The sequence below is a fragment of the Carcharodon carcharias genome, chromosome 7, assembly GCF_017639515.1.
Source record: "Carcharodon carcharias isolate sCarCar2 chromosome 7, sCarCar2.pri, whole genome shotgun sequence".
In the NCBI taxonomy this organism is placed as follows: domain Eukaryota; kingdom Metazoa; phylum Chordata; class Chondrichthyes; order Lamniformes; family Lamnidae; genus Carcharodon; species Carcharodon carcharias.
The window spans coordinates 15,543,111-15,560,058 of NC_054473.1; the positions used below are offsets into that span (position 1 = coordinate 15,543,111).

Consider the following 16,948-nt stretch of genomic DNA (forward strand, 5'->3'; position numbering starts at 1 on the left):
GTCACTCATGGGTAATGACCTATGAGGTCATTAATTAATCCTATCTCATTGCACAATACCAGGTTCCAGTGTAGCTTGTTCCCTGGTTGGCTCCAGAAAGTGCTAATCTAAGAAATTATCCCCAAAACATTCCATAAACTTGTCATCTATGCTACCTTTGCCCATCTGGTTGTTCTAGTCTATAAATAGATTAAAATCCCTCATGATAATCACCATACCTTTCTGACAAGATCCCACTATTTCTTCTTTGATACCCTGTCCTACCGTGTGATTACAGTTAGGGGGCCTGTACGCCACTTTTTGTCTTTATCATTCCTCATCTCTACCCAAACCCCTTCTATATCCTGGTTTTCTGCACTTAGGCCATCCCTCTCTAGTGTTAATGTCGTCTTTAATTAACAGAGCCACCCCTCCGCCTTTTCATAACTACCTATCCTTCATGAAAGTCACATGCCCTTTAATATTCAGGTCCCAATCTATCCCACCCTGTAGCCATGTCCCTGTAATGGCTATCAGATCGTGCTTTTTCTTCAATCACTTAGGGGAAGTGGGCCTCGCTTGCCCATCCCGAACTGCCCTTGAGAAGGTGGTGGTGAGCTGCCCTCTTGAATCTCTGCAGTGCATGTGGTGTCGGTACACCCACAGTGCTGTTAGGATTCTGACCCAGCGACAGTGAAGGAACAGCGATATATTTCCAAGTCAGAATGGTATGTGACTTGGAGGGGAACTTCCAGGTGGTGATATTCCCATGCATCTGCTGCCCTTGTCCTTCTTGATGGTAGTCGTTGTGGGTTTGGAAGGTGCTGCCTAAGGAGCCTTGATGAATTCCTGCAGTGCATCACGTAGATGGTACACACTGCTGCCACTGCTTGTGGGTGGTAGAGGGAGCAAATGTTGTGGATGTGGTGCCAATCAAGCGAGCTGCGTTGCCTTGATGGTGTCAAGCTTTTTGAGTGTTGTTGGAGCTGCATTCATCCAGGCAAGTGGAGAGTATTTTATCCTGACTTGTGTCTTGTAGATGGTGGACAAGTTTTGGGGAGTCAGGAGCTGAGTTACTTGCCATAGGATTCCTAGCCTCTGACCTGCTTTAGTAGCCACAATGTCTATATGGCTGGTCCAGTTTAGTTTCTGGTCAATGGTAACCCCCAGGATGTTGATAGTGGGGGATTCAGTGAATGTCAAGAGGCGATGGTTAGGTTCTCTATTGTTGGAGATGGTCATTGCCTGGCACTTGTGTGGCATGAAAGTTTCTTGCCACTTGTCAGCTCAAGCCTGGATATTGTCAGATCTTGCCGCATTTGGACATGGACTGCTTCAGTATCTGAGGGGTCACAAATGGTGCTGAACATTGTGCAATCATCAGTGAACATCCCCACTTCTGATCTTATGATGGAGGGAAGGTCATTGATGAAGCAGCTGAAGATGGTTGAACTTAGGACACTACCCTGAGGAACTCCTGCAGTGATGTCCTGGAAATGAGATGAATGATCGCCAAAATCCCAACCATCTTCCCTTGTGCTAGGTATGACTCCAGCCAGAAGAGAGTTTTCCCTCTGACCCCCATTGACTCCAGTTTTGCTAGGACTCCTTGGTGCCACACTTGGTCAAATGCTACGTTGATGTCAAGGGCAGTCACTGTCACCTCATCTCTGGAGTTCAGCTCTTTTGTCCATGTTTGAACCAAGGCTATAATGAGGTCAGGAGCTGAGTACTTATTTATCTTTATTTGCACTATTAGTTCCTCTGTTTTGTTTCGACTGCTATATGCATTCAAATACAGAGCCTTAAGTTTTGTCCTTATGTTATTTTTGTAACCTCCAGCCTTATCTATTAATTTACTCTCAGACTTGTACTCTCGGTCCCTTCCTGTTTATCATTTCCCATTAATGCCTTTCTCTCTTACCTTGTCTCTACTCTTTAATTTACCACATCTTCCCACATTTGATCCCTTGTTGCCATGATTTAGATTAAAACCCTTTCTACTTCCCTAGTTATGCGATTTGCAAGAATACTCATCCCAGCATGGTTCAAGTGTAGACCATCCCAACGGCGCAGCTCCTACTTTCCCCAGTATTGGTGCCAGTGCCCCACAAACCAGAACCCACTTCTCCCACACCAGTCTTTGAGCCATGCGTTTGTCTCTCTAATCTTATTTGTCCTAAGCCAATTTGCACGTGGCTCAGGTAATAATCCAGAGATGATTACTTTTGAGGTTCTGCTTCTTAATTTGGTACCTGGCTCCACATACTGACTATGCAGAACCTCGTTCCTTGTCCTACATAGACCATGACCACTGGATCCTCCCCTCCCCACTGCAGAATTATTGAAGAATCAGTGAGATGCTTCAGCATCTGTGTGTCCTTTTCCAGGCACCACACTTTTAGAATTGACATGCAGATTTTGGAGTGGGTGTGTCTGGCATAGCAAGGGTTAATGTGGGACTGGGAAACAGTACCACCCACGGTGTGAAGTAGAGAGACACATAACCTAAGAGTAGGGTCAGTTGTGGACTGGACAGAGACCTGTGTAGAAGCAAGCTTGGAGTTAACTCATAGCTTGGGCTATACCCTGCATAAATGTACATAGCTATGTGTTGTCAATAAATACAATGTTCAACCATACAAGACTCTGACCCTCTTCATGAAACATTCTGAACATACTTCATGCAACAGAGGGTACAGAAGAGGTTTACTGGAATGGTTCCAGGGCTGCATTTTATGAGGGGAGAGGTGGACTGCTCATATCCCTTCCAGAAGGAAAGTTGGCCGGAAGCTGACAGGCCCAAAAGAAACCCATCCCACAGCCGTAACATGCTGTAGATGGGCTAAAGTGGTTGAGAGTCAACTTCCACCCCTCAGTGGAAAGAAGTCCTGCCCTCGGGAGCTGCCAGCCAATCTGATTAAAATGGTTTCTGGTAACTAAAGGGTACAAATTTAAAGGGCTTGGCAAAAGAATCAGAGGACAGGGGGATAAAATTTTACACAATGAGTACTTAAGATTTAGGATGTACTACCCGATAGGGTGATGAATTGATGGAATCGTAACCATGAAAAGGAAATTAGATAAATCCTTGAAGAGGAAAAAAATAGGGATATAGGAAAAGAGCAGGGCAGTGGGACTAAATGGATTTCTCCCCCAAAGAGGCAGCACAGACTCAATGGGCTGAATGGCCTCCTCCTGTATTGCACTATTCTATGCTTCTCTCCGTGTAAAACCAAAATACTAGAAGACAAGGAGCTACTTCCACTTGTACACCGAGCACAGCCAGATTATTCGGAGAGAATCAACACAATCGAACAAACCAAGTCATTGTTCCACATTTACATAGTCCTCATTCCATGTGGGTGAACGATGCTTTCAATCTGCAATTGGGTCAGATGAATTTTCAGGCAACTCCCTAAAACATGCATTAGGCCCCTTTCCTATGCAAATGGGAGGCCTAATAATGCTCGTTTTACAGCCCCCTCTGCCAATTGGACAGAGAGATATGGAGCAGGCACCAAAAGATCAGCTTTACAGAAAAAAAAAGTCTTAAAAACAATAGTGCCACGGAGCTCCTCTGATACCACAGTACCCCAGTCAACCATTCACCCCCCACCCCAACCACTGTCATCCCTGCACCCCCCCAAGCAGCCCAAAATTCACCAGTTAATGGGCGTCTGTGAAGGACTTTAACTGTTCCTTTGTTTATACACTGCACTTATTAACTGTTCTTTTGCCAATCTAACACCCTGTATCTTTCCCATGGATATATGCTATGCAGACATACCAGGCCTGCGTATACACAATAAATACTGCAGTCCATATATAACACATACTGCAGTCTGCATACGTACAACAGATATAAGTGCTATCGATAAATAGCACAGAGCTATATGTAACGGTCCGGTATACACGACAATCCTCAGCAAGTACATCATTAATAATAAAAAGAAGAAAGAATGCTTACTGAGCAGGAGTTTGGCATCAGAAACACTCGACGACTTTTGGGCTCTTTTATCTTGAGTCAAACTCTGACGGAACCTGGTTCTGAATCTACTTGGAATCCTGTCATGTGTAATTAAACTGCTCTGGGCTGGTCTTCAGATTTACTACTGCATGCATTGCAGAAAAAAATTGGGACCCTGCTAAGACTTGCTGGCACTAAAGAGTGTGTCAAGAATCCCTGCGTGTATTTATGTGGTTGAGGGTAATGTCATTTTTTTAGAGTTTTTCTGAAGGAAATCTGTAAGAAGTTACAAACTGTTATTGAGTTCACTGGGTGGTTATGATCTACTCAATGCTCAATATCAGGGAACTAAGCTAGATGTTGAAAGTAGTTGTACGTTGGCCTCAATGTCACTGTTGGTCAGATGACCCCCATATCAAGCAATCGACATAATGCTACATCCAATTAGGTAAAATAATAACAGTGAGGGATGCGCAATACATAGGCCAAAATCTTCCAGCCCCTTTGGCGTCCAATGTCATGACGGCCAGTGGTGGGGGATGTACAACAACATGACGAGAAAGCCAATAATCGCTTTCAAGATGTCATGAAATCAGTTTGCGATCGTCCCCTCCATACGTCGGGAACCTAATTTCAAATCATTATAAACCCTGCTCACCAGAATCATCCCCCCACCCTCCCCCACTGGATCATCTGACCACGTTGGTGTGATTGCACGCCAATGTGTTTCACAACTGTACATAAGCGACGTGTACCTGGTGAGCCGCACTTTGCTGGGGACTTTGAGGTTTGTTTGCCTACCTTGCTTCGGGCAGCACTCGCAGTCATCAGAGCCAAGCCTCACAGGCAGCATCATATCATTTTTAGGTGGGCTCAAGGGCAGGTTTCTACCTGCCAGATTATTTGGTAAGGCATGGATGGCTTTTCATTAGCTGCAGGGCTAGGGCTTGCTCAGGCAAGGGAAGAGGCTGCAGGAAGAGGGCTGTACTGGAGAATGGGGAGTATCCCAGGGTGTGTGTGGGGACACATGTTGATCTGTGCAAAAGGCCTCAATATGGTGAGGGCTGAGGAGGCAGTCTGCAGAGGAGATGAGACCAGATGGGGATGTGAGGGTGCGTGTGAAAGAGTGAGCGGTGATGTCCCTTGAGCTGGCAGTGAGTGAGATGTCAGTGAATGTGTGATGGGCTTGAGTGTGTGAGTTTAGAGTGATAAGATGGTTGCCTTACCCCGGTGGCATGGATGAGATCATTCATTCATTTTCTGCACCATTGTGTGCCACATTGGCACTGACCACCTCTGCCACTGCCTCCCAAGGCGGAGTGGTGAGACTGATGGGACTCCTGCGACCAGGGCAGAGGTAGAGGACATTGTGGCAAGCCTCCACAGTGTCCAGAGGGGCTCCTAGTGATGCGTCACTGAATCGGGGGGGCTGCACTCTTCCTGGCTTTTGGGCCCATGTCTTCACCGGAACAGTCCTGGGCTGCAAGCGTTGAGAAACGTGCTCGCGGCTGCAGTTTAAATATGGAGTGAGGAAGCAGCAAGGCAGGGAGAATCTAGAACTAGGGGTCACCGTTTAAAAATAAGGGGTCGCTCATTTAAGACAGAGATGAGGAGAATTTTTTCTCTCAGGGGCCAGTGAGTCTTTGGAACTGTCTTCCTCAAAAGGCAGTGGAAGCAGAGTCTTTGAATATTTTTAAGGCAGAGCTAGATAGACTCTTGATTAACAAGGGGGTGAAAGGCTATCAGGGGGTCGGCAGGAACGTGGGGTTGAGGTTACAACCAAATCAGCCACAATCATATTGAAAGGGGAGCAGGCTCGACGGGCCGAGTGGCCTACTCCTGCTCCCAATTCAGAAGTTGGTACGTATGTGTGTATGAGGCAATGGCATGTCGGGCAAATCGGAGGCTGCCTACCTGCGAGATGGCGCGTTTCCCGTGGCTGCATAATTAGTGAGGAAGGAAGGGGTCGACACAGTGCAAAAATCCACCAATGCGGCCGACAGGTAACACGACGTTTCTCATGCCCACTACACGCACTTTGTGCAAATCTGGGATGAATCCGCCCATAGGGCGTACAGCTCAGTAACAGGCCACAAGGCCCAACCGATCACAGGTATTGTTTATGCCCCACATGAGCCTCCTCCCAGCCACCTAACTTTTTCATTCTTTCTCTTTCATATGTTTAGCTTTTCCTTCAATGCTATTCACCTCAAATAAACTTGTGGTCATGACCTTCATATTCTAACTACTCTCTAGGGTAAAAGCCTCCCAAGTTTTTGATTGGTCATCTCATATTTGTGGTGCCTAGTTCGGTTTCCCCCCACCGAGAAATCAACTGGAATTTGGTGGGTGAGATTTCTTCTTTAGCTGGAGTGCCGATGGCAATGCTAGTACCAAGGGTACCGATTCAGAAAGCTGAATCCGTGAACTGTGAAGTGGAATGCTCTGATCCGGGGCTCCTGGTGAGGAGACATAGCTACAGGGAACATGGGTCAGGAAATTGGGAGCGCAATGTTAGAATGCCATCAGCGATCCATACTCCCGTTGAGTGTTGCTTTCCCACTGGGCTATTAGGATCTCAGAAGCAGCCTTACATTGACTCATGTGCTGTCGAAGAAGCCTTGGCGAGTTGCAGCCATGCACTGGTGGTGGAGGGAGTGAATGTTTAAGGTGGTGGATGTGGTGCCAATCCAGCGGGCTGCGTTGCCCTGGATGGTATTCAGCTTCTTGAGTGTTGTGGGAGCTGCACTCATCCAGGCAAGTGGAGAGTATTCCATCACACTCCTGACTTGCTCCTTGTCGATGGTGGACAGGCTTTGGGAAGTTACAAATTGTAATTCAATGTTCTTCCCATATTATAAACCATATCAAGAGCAAAGATCAGATCTTTCATGAACATCGACTTGTGACTGAATTACAGCTTTAACTGCTCAGTTGGCTGATGTCTATTGTAAACATTGAATAGCTTCTTTTAAAAATATTTGTGTTTCACTTGCTCTTTTTTTAAGAGGCGCAGAAGGCAGACCATTGAGCCGGTAAGGTGGAGATAAGAGGGCATTAGGGCTGATTGTTATTCTGCCCTCTTCAAATTAACAACAACAGACACCCAAGTTTATTCACTGCCCTCCCATACTCCTCCAGTTACGCGCGGTCTGAACTGTGGATTTATTTCTCTGTGTCTTTTAACAATGATGCAACAGAAGTGACCAATAGGGTAAGTGCCACTTCAATAAGGGGAACCAGACCATGGTTGGCTTTCCACTTTGCCCTCTCAAGTTGCAATACCTCACCTCTGTACTTCCCCTGACTTGCCTGGCAATACTGTTTTGGCACAGCCCGTCCAGTTCCACTTTCCTTAATCCTGTTCCCTATTCCTGAGTGCACATAACAGGGACTCAACTCCTCGCTCCACACTGGTTTAGGGAGTCAGTATAGCATGCGGTGCGGTACATGCGTCCAAAAGATAAAAGGTTGCAAGTGTGGTCCTTGGCTGTGCTCAGTTTACCATTCTCAATCTGGGTAGTGGTGGAGATCTTTACACACGGACACTGAAGTGAACACGTGGACCTGTGGATTAAGCGACTGAGTTCAATGAATGAAAGAGCATCACGTGGGACAACATTGGAAAGGTATCAACTATTAGAAGGAAGAATGTATACTGATGGAATTAGATTATAATGTTGCTGATCACATCATCAAACAAAAATGAAAAAAGGAAAGATTTGCATGTATACAGCACTTTTTACAGCCAGCAGACATCTCAAAGTGTATTACAGTTAATGAAGTGTAGTCCATTGTTGTGATATGGGAAACACAGCAGCAAATTTGTACACAGCAAACACACACAAACAGCAAGGTGACAATGGCCAGATAATCTGTTTTTGTGATGTTGACTGGGGGAGAAATATTAGCCAGGACACCAGGGATAAGTTCAAAATAGTGCTATGGGCTATTTTACATTGAACTGTTCAGGCAAACGGGACCTCCGTTCAACATTTCATCTAAAAGTCAGCATCTCTGGCAGTACCATGCTTCCTCAGTACTGCACTGAATTGTCAGCCTGAAAGTTAATGCTCTAATGCTGGAGTGGGACTTGAACCCTAATGACTCAAAGTCAAGCATGCGAGCAACTGAGCTATGGTGGACATAAAATAGCCTGAATTTGAAAATATGTATACACAGTAAAACTTAATACCAAACTAAAAGTTTGTGTTTATACCTGCATCAGCCACATCCCAATTCATGAACAAGGCACCCTTTTGTTAAAAATAAGCTCTCTTTTCATGTCCAGGAATATTTTTAGGCAAGCAGTAAAACTCAGCTGAGCAACTGAGCTGAGCTGGTTGGTGGGGCAATGAATTAACCTATAAAACATTGAAGACACTGAACAGCAACAGGGAGCTTCCTAGTAGTGACAACCTACCACCCCATGTCTCCCATTGCTGAGTTTCCAATCTCCACTGGCCTGTCAACATCTAAGCGCGCTGATCATGAGGCGCCAATGAAGGATAATCACTGTGCAAAAGATGTGAGGCACCTATGAAGAATGAAGAATAGTCACTATGCAAGAGGTACAAGAAGCCCAGTGAACATGGAACTGAACCCTGACAGATCGCAATTTAGTTCTTATTTGCTTCAACTTGTATTGTGAGCGTTCCATATGGATGCCAGAGCCCAGGCTTGCAGCTCCGAATGTGTATTTATGGACTTGTGATTGCTGTATTCAGGTAGCGGGGTTATTTTCTTAGTACTTCTCTCCATCGAGCTAGATCTCTAAAAACGTCACTTTGAAGACAAACTACCCAGCTGTGCTTTTCTGCACTCTGTATGACATGTGAACACTTGTAGTTCAATAATAAACAGTTACCGCCAGGCGTTCAAACGGTTACAATGAGGATCTTTCAGCTCTGATTACTTCGCTTTTTGACAAACATCGAATTCCCTGAGGGCTACATGGTCTTTCAATAATAACACCATCCCTTCAAAGCACTGCTCTCATTTTAAGCAAAGCCATTGAGGACTAGAGTTGTCTAGTCCTTTAAAGTAGCATGCCTTGGGAATATAAAGATCAGTCAAAACGCTTCCATTTATTCCAATGAAATCAAACATGTTCATTATATTGATGGCACTCGAGCGAAGCAGACAGCAGACTGACATAAATCAACCAGCAAGTTCAGGAGATTCACAACTTATCTCTTAATCCCCTAAACATGTTGGCCAATTTGCACATTAATAACAGCGTGCATCATTAACACACTACTAATTTCAAGCAAGGCCCGTCCTCGTAAATAGCAAAGATAAAAGCAAAATACTGCGGATGCTGGAAATCTGAAACAAAAACAGAAAATGCTGGAAAATCTCAGCAGGTCTGACAGCAGAGAGTATGGCTCTGAAGAAGAGTCATACGGACTCGAAAACGTTAACTCTGTTTTTCTCTCAACAGATGCTGTTAGACCTCATAAGTAGCAATATCCGTGTTATAATAATCTGGCAATTGTGTTTGTTTATATAGCGTAGCTCTACTTGTATCTGACATGAATGCATTCATCCCGTCCCTCGAATAAGCTGTCACATTTTAAAATATCTTTGGCCATTTTCCCACAGAATGGATGTCAGTGTTCGGAAAGCATAGGAGCAATTAAAATCAGTGCTGTGCAAGAGACCAAAATTGGAGGAGTGCAGAGATCCCAGAGGACTGGAGGAGGTTACACAGATTGGGACAGACAAGGCCACAAAAGGATTTGAAATCAAGGATGGGCATTTTAAAATCAAGACATCACTGGACGGGGAACCAAGCTAGGTCAGTGAGCACAGCGGGGATGAGTGAATGTGACTTGGGCCAGGATGTTACAGCCCCGCCATGGCGTGTCTCTCTGCCCCCCTCCCCTGGGCTGATGCAGCAAGGCATTTAAATCTCCATTCAGTTTGGCAGGACCGTAATATCCCGCCGGGTGGGAGGGATAAAATCCTGGCCCTGGTATAAGTTAGGACATGGGCAGCATAGTCTGGGGTGAGCTCAAACTTATGGAGGGTGGAAGATGGAGGGCCAGCCAGGACCAAGCCTGGAGGTAACAGAAACATGGATGAGGGTTTCAGCAGCGGATGAGCTGAGGCAGGGGCGGAGTCCGGCGATGTCACATTGGTAATGGTAGACGGCCTTGGTGATGGAGCAGACATGGAAGGCACCAAATGAAAAGAATCTCCAGTCCGGGTTAAGAGGAAGCATTATTATTACATCCCTGTGTTAGGTTTTCACGTGAGGAGATACAAGACTGTATGAATCAATTCCCAACAAAGTGAGATGCTTGGGTCACTTATAGGGCCGAGTGACAGCTCTGAATCCAAGAAGAATTTCACAGCAGACCTCACTTTGTAACTGGCCTACCTTCTCCCCTTGGTCTTCAGTGCTGTTGATGGTAATTCACTCCTGTAAGCTTGGCTCAGTTAATGACATTCCTGCTTCTGAGTCAGAAGGTTGTCCCCCTTCAGTAAACCACAATTGCAGGACTCTCCAGTGCAGCACCGTGACATTAAAACAAAGCTGGTCTTAACTATGGTTTAGGCCAATGTTAAAGACCCCATATTCAACAATTCTCCCTTAAATACTACCACAAAAAACAAATTAACTGTCCACTTATCTATGGGATCCTGCTGAGTATAAAATGGTTACCATGTTTGCCTAAGCAACCACAGTATCTCGAAGTAAATCACTGAAGTACTACAAGATGTTCCTGAGAGATGTGATAAACTGCTAATTGTCCTTGTTGGGACAGTCTAGTTTTTCAAGTAGGCTGTCTCTAAATCTCTAATACATAAACCAGGCACCAATAGGTGTTTATTTTTTAACAAGTACATTTACTTCATTTAATTATCCTCATGATAATGATCTCAAGACATCTTAACAAATGCATTAACACAGTGAACTTCAACCATAAAAAAAACCTACAAGTTCCATGATCAGCACGTACTGAAAGGTACCCTACCTGTCTCCCTTGGAGTTTTACTCACTCTTTCAAACATACTCAATGAGAGGGTCTGTGTTGAATGATTAGAGGATTTAGATTAACATGTACAATAATGAGAGGGCTTTTGTCCAACTATGTAACTTTGTTTTCCTGCACGAGCTTCCCTCAGCAAGTATTAATCTTTTAAGTCCCTGCCTCTCTGTCACCGATCTTGACTCTTCCACTGCCTCTGTGCTGTGCTGTCAGACCGCTTGTCCTGGATGATTCGAAATTTCTTCTAATTTAAACTTTAGGAAGACTGAAGCCATTGTCTTCGGGTCTTGCCATAAGCAGCATACCCTCTCCACCTACTCCATTCCCTTCCCTGGCTACTGTTTCAGGCAGAACTGGACGGTTTGCAACTTCTGTGTCTATTTAACCCTAATCTGGGCTAACAACCCCCATCTTCTCTATCACAAAAACCACCTACTTCCACCTTGGTAGCATGGCCCACCTATGGCCCTGCTTCAGCCTATCTCAGAAACCTGAAACCCTGATCCATTCATTAATGCCTCTGGATCAGATTATTCCAAGGCTCCCTGGGTTGGCATCCCATCTTCTACCCTCCGTGAGCTCATCCAAAATGCTGCTGTCCATCTCCTAACTCTCATCAAGTCCCATTCATCAATCACCCCTGCATTCATTGACCTACATTGGCTCCCTGTCTGGCAACACGTCAGGATTTTAAAATTCTCAAATCATCCATGGACCCCCCTCCTTATCTGTGTAACTTCCTCCAAGCCTACAACTCTACATTACTCCAACGCTGGTCTCTTATGTACAGCCCACTTCCTCCATTCCACCATTGTCGATCCTGCCTTCAGCTGTCAAGAGCCTAAGCTCTGGAATTCCCTCCCTAAACCTCTCCATCCCTTTACCACTCTCTTCTCTCTTTAAGATGTCCTCTTTGACAAAGTGTTTGGTTTAGAGGAGTAGGGTCGATTAGGGATCTAAAAGGGAATTTACACATGGACGAAGGGGCCATAGCTGAGGTATTAAATGAATGCTTTGCATCTGTCTTTACCAAGGAGGTAGATGCTATCCAGGCTATTGTGACAGATGAGGAAACTCTGTCACTAGAAGGGTTCAAAATTGATAAGGAGGAAGTGTTGAATAGGCTGTTGGTACTTAAAGTTGACAAGGTACCAGGACCAGATGAGATGCATCCAAGGATGCTGAAGGAACTGAGAGTAGAAATTGTAGGGGCACTGGCCATAATCTTTCAGTCTTCCCTACACTCAGTGGTGGTGCCAGAGGACTGGAGAGTTGCAAACATTACGCCCTTATTCAAAAAAGGTTGTAAGGATAAGCCCAGCAATTATAGATCAGTCAGTTTAACTTCAATGGTGGTCAAGATTCTATAAACAATCATTCGGGATACATTTATTAGTAACATGGAAAAATACGGGTTGATAAGAAAGAGCCAGCATGGATTTCTAAATGGGAAATCATGTTTAACTAACTTGTTAGAGTCTTTTGAAGAGGTAACAGAAAAGGTCGATGAGGGTAATGCTGTTGTTGTGGTGTACATGGACTTTCAAAAAGCATTTGATACAGTACCACACAACAGACTTGTGAGAAGAGTTATTGTTCATGGAATAAATGAGACAGTAGCAACGTGGATACAAAATTGGCTGAAAAACAGGAAGCAGAGAGTAATGGTCAATGGATATTTTTCGGGCTGGAGGAAGGTTTGTAGTGGAGTTCCCCAGGGGTCGGTTTTGGGACCCTTGCTTTTCCTGATATATATTAATGATCTAGATCTTGGTGTGCAGATGACAATTTCAAAGTTTTCAGATGATACAAAGTTGGAAGTGTTGTGAACTGCGAGGAGGACAGTGTAGAACTTCAAAAGGACATAGACAAGTTGGAGGAGTGGGCAGATAGGTGGCAGATGAAGTTCAATGCAGAGAAGTGTGAGGTGATGCATTTTGGTAGGAAGAACATGGACAGACAATATAAAATAAGGAGTGAAATTTTGAAGGGGGTGCAAGAACAGAAAGAATTGGGTATATATGGGCATAGATCATTGAAGGTGGCAGGACAAGTGGAGACAGCAGTTAATAAAGCATATTGTATCCTGGGCTTTATTAATAGGGGCATAGAGTACAAGAGCAGGGAGGTTATGCTGAAGTTATATAAGACACTCATTAGACTTCAGCTGGAATATTGTGTACAGTTCTGGGCACCATATTATAGGAAGGATATGAACACATTGGAGAGAGTGTAGAAGAGGTTTACAAGAATGGTTCCAGGGATGAGAAACTTCAGCTATGAGGATAGATTAGAGAGGTTGGGACTGTTCTCCTTGGAGAGGAGAAGACTAAGAGGAGATTTGATAGAGATGTTCAAAATCATGAGGGGGCTCGACAAAGTAGATAGGGAAAAGCTGTTCCCACTCATAAAAGGATCAAGAACAAGAGGGCACAGATTTAAGTGATTTACAAAAGAAGCAAATGTGATGTGAGAAAAAATGTTTTCACACGAAGAGCGGTTCAGGTCTGGAATGCACTGACTGTAAGTGTGGTGGAGGCAGGTTCAATCGAGACATTCAAGAGAACATTAGATGATTATTCAAATAGCAACAATGTGCAGGGTTACGGGGAAAAGGCAGGGCAATGGCACTAGGTCCTAAAGCTCATTTGGAGAGCCGGAGCAGACACGATGGGCCGAATGGCCTCCTTCTGTGCCATTAAAATTCTGTGATTCTGTGACATCCTAATGTTTCCTTCTTTGTTCAGTTGTCTGATAATGCTCCTGTAAAGCACCTTGGGGCATTTTACTACTTTAAAGGTGCCATATAAATGCAAGTTGCTGTATTCAGTGCTACAAGATACTTTATACAGGCTCTCCCTATGTGCATAGTGCCCAGGGTAAACAATTGTCAGCGAAAGGATCTTGCAGTATGTGGAGTCAGAAGCACACACAGTAAAATGGTACCGATGCACTGAAAGAAATTAAAAACATGCAGCACAAAAGGATGGGTATTTTGCATAATTATACCTGGTGCACACAAGGCAGTGTCACAATGGAGGTTAAAAAGAGAAAGCAACTTGGAAGCGGCTGGAAATATATAGCAAGCAGTCAGCACCAGCGAAGGGGAAAAGACGAGTGAATGTCCTGGCCCCCTTTGGCTTCGATGCATTTTTCACCCATTATAAGTGAATAACAACAGACCCACAGGGGTGCAGAATGCATCTCACAGATGGAGAGCAGAAGGTACGGAACTGAAATAAAATTCAGGCATGGGTGGGGCTGAGTTTGGAAGAAAAAGCCAAGAGGTGAAACATGTCCTCACTGGAAAAGAGAAAATTGGCACATAATTCAATTGCTGCTTTTAGGATTCGATAACGTTTCACCTTCTCCAAAAGACTAGAACCATTGGACATGGCCGAATCTGGCAAAATAATTGGGTGCGATTTTTCTTTCTTTATTCTTTAATGGGACGCGGGTGGCACTGGCAGGGCCAGCATTTGGTGACCATCCCTAATTGCCCTTGAGTTGAATGGCTTGCTAGGCCATATCAGAGGGCAGTTAAGAGCCAACCACATTGCTGTTGGTCTGGAGTCAAATATAGTCCAGACTGGGTAAGGATGGCGGATTTCCTTCCCTAAAGGACCAGATGGGTTTTCACAATAATCAACAGTAGCTCTCACGGTCACCATTACTCAGACTAGCTTTAAATCCCAGGCCTACTAATTGCATTTAGCCGCCATGGTGGAATTTGAACCCATGTCCCCAGAGCATTGGCCTGGGCCTCTGGATTACTACGCCAGTGACATTACCACTTGGTCAGCATCTCCCCAATTTAACCTAACGTGCCGGATAATTAAAGAAGTTCGGGGGATTGGGTGTAACGCCGGTTTTAAGTCCGACTCAACACGACTGTTTAGAAGCTTCAATGGGAGGCCTCAATGTTTCAGTGAGGGAGTGGTCAATCTATGGAACAGGCCCCCTCGGGAGACAATGGAAGCAGTTAATACTGATCCACTCAGATGCAGGTCAGAGAGAATTATTTCAGGAAATAAGTACTTTGTGCGGTGAGGAAGAGGTGACTTCGGACCCATGGTTCCTTCATCTCATGTCTAGGTTGTAGACTAATTAAGCCTGATATTAATTTGAAGGGAATGGGTTTTGCTGTGATAAATCGGCAAATCCATTATCGTGTATCGCAATTACCGGGATGGTAAAGATGAACCAGATCAACCTTGATCTTTTCTCGTCTCGCAATTGCTGTGTTCTTGTCGTAAAGATGCATTTCGAGGAAGGAGGGGATACAACTGAGTTTGTGCAGTTTCTCCATTGAATAGTTTTTTTTCCTAAAAAAAAAATGCAAAACCTAGCAGAAAATATCCGTGAAGTGCAGGTGATGGCAGATGCAGTTGCTTAGCGACTATGCTACTGGACTTGTAATTGAGAGGCCTGGACTAATGACCTGGAGACATGAGTTCAAACCCTGGGGAATCTAAACTCAGTTAATTCAAGAAACCTGGTATAAAAGGCTAGTATCAGTCATGGTGACTATGGCCAGGATTCTGTCGGGGAGAGGGGAGGGGGGAGGGGGCCTCATCTACTGGTTTGAGAGCTAGTGGGGAACCCCTGTCAGTTCTATGGGGAGGCCCAATAGAATCAAGTTCCCTTCAGGCGTTCAAATGGCCACCATCAGGCATTCCCTGTGATTGAGGTCCCTGGCGGTGGAAATTCTATCCACCGGAAATTGCTGGTCATTCAGGGGTCGGCATCTCCTCAGGCCGCATTTTATGTCTTGGGTAAAAGAGTTCGTTGGCCAACCAAACTCTAACTGCACGCCTTCCTATTGCTGTTTGCAATCAATAATGGGGAGAGACTGATGTAAGAATAAATAGTGATGGTTTATTGAGACATCGGGCAGAGCACCAGATCATACGTGCTCACTCAGAAACCTCCAGAACTAGACTTACAGTTCCCAGTTGCCCGCGTTGTACAGTGATTTGTCAGTGCTGTCACATGATCAGTACACTTGCATTCTCTTAAAGGCACAGGGCACCTCACTTTACCACACCGCCAGTACCAGCAGCAGATGTGGCAGCTGATGGGCACTGCAAGCCCGTCAGAGTCCCAGGATCACCGTGGGACCCCAGACCAAAGGTGAGTGAGAGCGGGGTGGGGATCATGGGATGGAGATCACGGGGTGGGGATCGTGGGTGAGGGGGGGGTAGTTCAGAGGCAAGGGCAGGGGGGATGGTTTTCAGCTGCCACCCCCTTCCCGATGCTGGGTCCCATGAGCTGACAGGGTTTACTCGGCAACCTTCAGGAGACACAGGGGAAGCTGTGACACCCCCATTTAATCCCTGGGTCACCACGGAATCGCATTGGGCTCAGGGATAATGGGTGTCCATTGGCTCATTAATGAGCCTAATTGACACCCTGTTGCTGGCGACCCGTGTCAGTCCCTCCCGCCCTCCGCCATAATCGGTGGCGGGGGGGGGGGGGGCAGGGTGGGGGGGAGGTGTTGCCACTGCCAAGAGACTGACCAGCGCTCCTCTGGCAATCAAATGGGCCCGGCTACCTTGTTTCCCACCGCGACCGGCTACAAGAAACTCCAGGAAACTACCCAGCTATCGTGAAAACCCACCTGTTTCACTCACGTCCTCCTTCAGGGAAGGAAGTGTGCCGTCCTTACGCAGCCTGGCCTCCGCGTGACTCCAGACCCGCAGAAACGGGACCGACTCTTTAGCTTTGCTCTTAAAATAGCCCAGCACGCCATGCGGTCGTATTCAGGAAGGTGGCTCACCACCACCATCTTCTCAAAGGCAGTTAGGGATGGACAACCCAATGCCAAGCATGCCAGTGAGTGCCCACATCCCATGAGAGAATATATTAAAAAAAAATGCCAACACTGACGCTGGAGAGTGAAAACATTGCAATCCCGGCATCACCTCAGCTTGGAAATGTTTCACCGCACAGCTGGGCTTGTAACTAGGATTAGAGGACACAAGAAGTCTATTTAAAAGCT

At 45.5% G+C, this 16,948-nt stretch overlaps 1 protein-coding gene across 3 annotated transcripts in view; it reads right to left on the bottom strand.

Annotated features, from left to right (window-relative positions):
- The window catches only part of sema3b (sema domain, immunoglobulin domain (Ig), short basic domain, secreted, (semaphorin) 3B), a 428,874-nt gene that overhangs the window by 182,402 nt on the left and 229,524 nt on the right, over window positions 1-16,948 (bottom strand). The window contains exon 1 of one of the 3 annotated variants that reach the window (XM_041191336.1): window positions 7,455-7,511. The exons of the other annotated variants lie outside the window; for them this stretch is intronic. The gene's annotated coding sequence lies outside the window, so the exon portion shown is untranslated. Of the gene's footprint in view, window positions 1-7,454; window positions 7,512-16,948 lie in introns of those variants that run through there. 3 annotated transcript variants of the gene reach the window in all.